Here is a 4971-nt window from a genome sequence, read left to right on the forward strand (position 1 = left end):
TATATATATAGATAGATAGATAGATGTCCATATATAGAGAGATATGTACAAAGAAAGAACTTGTTATGACTTGCACTGGAATTGATAGAGATTTATAAAGCGACTTGGAGAAATTTAGCATCTTAAGTATACTGAATCTTTCAATTCCCCACACAGGATGTCTATCCATTTTGTTCTATCATTTTTATTTCATCAGCGTTTTATAATTTTTAGTACATATATATTACACATATTTTTGTATTTTTGTTCGGTGCACATAATATTTCAATGAAGGACAGTATTATCACCAATGTCATTATTGAATTATTTCTTTTTTTTTATCTTTTTGAGACAGATTCTCCCTGTAGTACCAGCTGGCTTGGAACTTTCTATATAGACCGAGCTGGCCTGGAACTCACAGAGATTTGCCTGCCTCTACCTCCCAAGTGCTGGTATTTAAGGTGTAGATCACCACACCTGGCTGCTGAATTATTCCCATTTCCACTTGTTCAGCTATGTCTGTGGGTCCTTTTAAAAGTTTTCTCTCACACCAAGACCAACACACACAACTTCCATGGCATTGAATAAAAAATGTAGGGATCTCTACCACTTAAGAAGTAAACAATCAGTTTGGTAGTGGACATCAGCTGGGTGTTCTCTAATCCAATTTAGGTCTGACACTACATCGAGATAGTGTCAGAACTCACAGATTAATGTCTCAGTCTTCAAGACTGCTCTTCACTACTTTTGATGTCAATTGCAAGTCCTCTTAGGGAAAGAGGAATTTACTGCTTGAATTTACTGCTTGTCTGAATTTACTGCTTGAATTTACTTGTTTGAATTTCCTGCTTGTAACCAATTAACTCAACTGGAGACACAGGCATCCGGAGATAGGGGCAAGTGCTGCAGCCCCCAGAGCCTAACCTGTCTGACGTGTCACGTAGGCATGTCTGCTTACACAAGATAACAGGGAAGGGTCGCGCCAGGCACATACCACCCATCCCTCCCCAATTGAGACACCTGAAGAGAGTTGTAACATTTTTCTTGTTTTGAAGTTATTGGCTTGTGAAATGCTTGCTTTGACACTATTGGTTGTATAAACGCGGGCTTTTGTGTAATGGTTGTGAGAGCCTATATAATCTTTACCTGAAATTGCCTAGGGGTTAATCGCTCTAACCAGACCTGCATGTCTTGGAAGGACAGTCGGCCCCAGCTAGCTGGTTTAATAAAACTCTGCTTTATTTTATGCATCTCCATACTCGTTCATTTGTTCTCCTGAAGAGACCCACCGAGTCACAGACCCTAACATTTTGGGGGCTCGTCCGGGGTTCAGGGGATCTTCTGGGGGAACAAAGGATGAACGGAGGCAGAGTTTCTTTTCTCCAGACAGGGCAGTGTAATTCGAGGGTCGCCCCCTTGTGTCTGCAAAATCCAGAATAAAGCGAGAGTCACCATCTCGTGTCTGGTCTCGGGTTAGTAATCCCGAGTGAGGAAGTCTGGGTTTGAGTCCTGGCACCTAGGTGAAAGTCCAGGTAACCCGCCCTGGCCCTAGAGTCCGAGTGTCTCGGCCCTAGGAAGGAAGCCTGCCATCAAATCTGGTGCCTGAGGAGGAAAAAATCAAGCTGGTCACTCTGAGGCAGTCCGAGTGGACACCATTTGGGAGAATCACGAGAAGTCTCAGGGATCCTGAAAGTGAAAGTGGTGAGTGCAGCGCACGTCTGAGTGAAAGAAGGACCGGTCCGCACGAATGTGATTTAATGTGGTGCGCATGTTTGATGGTTGTGCTAATTGTCTTACTAGGGGGTGGGTCTGGTTTTGTATTTTTCTCTACGCTCCCTATTTTAAACCTTCCCTTCCTCTTTTTCCTTCCTTTTATTCTTGGTCTAAGTCTTCGCGTGGGACCATTAAAGGCGAAAGAGCAATTGAGGTTTTCTGGTCAGGGTTACTCCCTGATGTAAGCCAAAGGCTCTTAGTCCTCTTGGCAGACCCCGACTGCCTGCACGGGTGGAGACAAGACCCCTTATCTGCATCTCCCTCTCCTCTCCATCCCTCTCTCCAGCCACTGAGAAAACCCCGTGGGTACGGGTCAAGCAAATAAGAGCCATTAGGGCGCTCACCACTGAAAGACTCCCGTGAAAGGATAAGGGGGTCCCAGGCCTGAATCCCAGAAGAAAAACTGGGCAATGACAGGCACCCGTCCACAAGCACACCCACTGGCCATCATTGTTTAGAGTGGCATCTTCACTTCTCCCTTTTCATCTTCCTCTCTCTTCTGTGACCTCCACCATGGGCCAGACTCAGGCCACTCCTAAAGGTTTAATCCTCTCTCACTTCTCGGAGGTGAAGGAACAGGCTTTGAAATTGGGCCCTAGCATCAGGAAGGGTAAGTTTGGCACTTTCTGCTCGACTGAATGGCCCACCTTTGGAGTTGTCCCTCTCCCTGGACACCATCGGCAAGGTCAAGGCTGTCATTACCCGGCCTGACCCAGGGGGCCACCTGGATCAACTCCCCTATATCCTTTTGTGGGAAAATCTGGCAGAGGATTCCCGCGTCCTGGTTAAGGCCCCTCTTGGTGAGAAAGCCTCATGCTTGCCCACCAAAAGTCTCCATCAGGGTCACCCAGGAAGGTTTGAAGTCCTCCAGTCACAGAGGCGGGGATCCTAGTGCTCTGCCAGTTCTCCCCGAGAGCTCCTCCCTCTACCCTCCCTTGCCCGTTGAACAGCCGCCACCTTATGCAGCTCCATGAGGAGAAGAAGCTGAGGTGGCCTATGGAGGAGGGGATGGAGCTGGGGGTCCCTATGGGAATTCAGTGGTTGCCCCCTCCACAGACTCCTCTACAGGAGAGGACAGACGACCTGGGGAGGTGGGAGGGATGCAGTTAAGGTCTCGAGGAAACAGGGACCAAGTGGGGGAAGCTCCATCCTCCACCACAGGAGGAGCCATGCCAGTTCTGCCAGTCCATACGGTCGGCGGCCCAGATGGAGTTCAGCAGTATCAATACTGGCCATTTTCCTCTAGCGATCTCTACAAATGGAGGACCCAATATCCTCCCTTTTCTGAAGACCCTAAGTGTCTAATAGGTTTGGTAGAATCCATTATGTACACCCATTGCCCCACGTGGGACGACTGCCAGCAGATACTTCGCACCCTCTTCACAACAGAAGAGCGAGAACACATCCTGAATGAAGCCAGGAAGAACGTCCTCGGAGAAAATGGGAGGCCCACTACCCTTCAGCCTGCCATTGATGAAGCATTCCCCCTGACACGCCCAAATTTGGATTTTGGGACGGCAGAAGTTAGGGAGCGCCTCCAGGTCTACTGCCAGACGCTGATGATTGGTCTCCATGTGGCTGCAAGATGGCCCACTAACCTGGCTAAGGTGAAAACAATTGTTCAGGGAGAAACCGAAAGCCCAACCGCGTATCTGGAATGGCTGTTTGATGCCTATAGGCAATACACCCCTATAAACCCAGAGGCAGAGGAACACAGGTCAGCTGAAGTCTTCCCTTTTATTAACCAGGCAGCCTCCAATATCAGGAGAAAACTCCATAAGCAGGACAATCTGGGAGAGATTTCTATTAGAAAGATGCTGCAACAGACAGAGAAGGTCTTTAATGCTAGGGAGTCTCCGGAGGACAGGGAGGAGAGGCTAAGGAAGGAGGAATGGGAGATGCAGGATAAAAATAGGAAAGAGGATAGAGAATTTCAAAGAAAAGAGAACAAGAAGCAGAGGGAGGAGATGGCCAGAATATTCTTGGCCGGAGTGAAAGGGAGCCCTGAGCCGCCTCAGAGAACAGGACCCCACCCATCTAAATTAGGGCGGGAACAGTGTGCCCTGTGCAGAAGATATGGGCACTGGAGGAGAGTGTGCCCACAAAGAAGAGGAAGACAAGGAGGAGGGAGCCCTATCAGGACCCTCCACCTGGGAGAAGGAAACTGACGGGGATGGGGCTTGGCACCCCTCCCCGAGTCTTGGGTAACTCTGTACGTGGAGGGGACTCCCACTGGGTTCATGGTAAATACTGGGGCGCAGTATTCAGTTCTCGATGAAGCTCACAGTCCTCTAAAGCCAGGACGCCCAAGCATACTCCAAGGAGCTACAGGAACTAAGAGGTGCGCCTGGACCACCAACAGGAAAGTGGACTTGGGAAGGCATCAGGTTTCCCACTCCTTCCTGGTTGTGCCCGAGAGTCCCGCACCTTTGTTGGGTAGAGACTTACTCACCAAGATCTGGGCATGTATCCATTTTGAGCCTAAAGGGATAAAAGTCATGGACTCAGAAGGACAGCCCCTGCAGCCAGTACATGTGTTGTCTTTATCTCTGGCTGATGAATATCGCCTATTCCCAGCGGCTCTAGAAAATGGGGGCCAGGGAGACATGAGCTCCTGGTTGCAGGAGTTCCCTTCTGCCTAGGCCGAAACTGGGGGAGTCGGCCTTGCTAAGTACCTGCCCCCAGTTGTGGTCCAACTCAAAGCCACGGCCCTGCCCATTCAGGTCGAAGGGAATAGCCTCACATCCATAGACTGCTAGAAGTAATAATCCTTAAACCCTGCCAATCAGCATAGAATACACCCCTGCTTCCTGTGAGAAAAACTGGCAGTGGAGATTACAGACCGGTGCAGGATTTGCGAAGGGTAAATGAAAGGGTAGAGGACATTCACCCCATGGTGCCCAATCCATACACCCTACTTAGCCATCTGCCACCGTCTCATGTGTGGTATACCACCCTAGACTTGAAGGATGCTTTCTTCAGTGTCCCTCTCACTGAAGTCAGTCAGACCTGGAGCCCTTCCGGAAAAGTCACCCCCATGTGACTCTGCTGCAGTATGTGGATGACCTGTTGCTGGCTACAGCAACCCGTGAAGAGTGCATGGAAGCTACAAGGAACCTGTTGGCTGAACTGGGCAGCCTGGGATATCGGGCCAGCGCCAAAAAAGCGCACATCTGCCAGAGGTCAGTGGTTTACTTGGGGTACAAGATAGCGGAAGGA

The 4971-nt window shown here is 49.5% G+C and overlaps 1 pseudogene; it reads right to left on the reverse strand.

The window, feature by feature from the left end:
- The window catches only part of LOC103725574, a 24282-nt pseudogene extending 21831 nt beyond the window's left edge, over nt 1-2451 (reverse strand).
- Nucleotides 2452-4971: the final 2520 nt, after the last annotated feature.

Source organism: Nannospalax galili, unplaced genomic scaffold (assembly GCF_000622305.1).
Source record: "Nannospalax galili isolate Female #2095 unplaced genomic scaffold, S.galili_v1.0 scaffold10, whole genome shotgun sequence".
NCBI lineage: Eukaryota > Metazoa > Chordata > Mammalia > Rodentia > Spalacidae > Nannospalax > Nannospalax galili.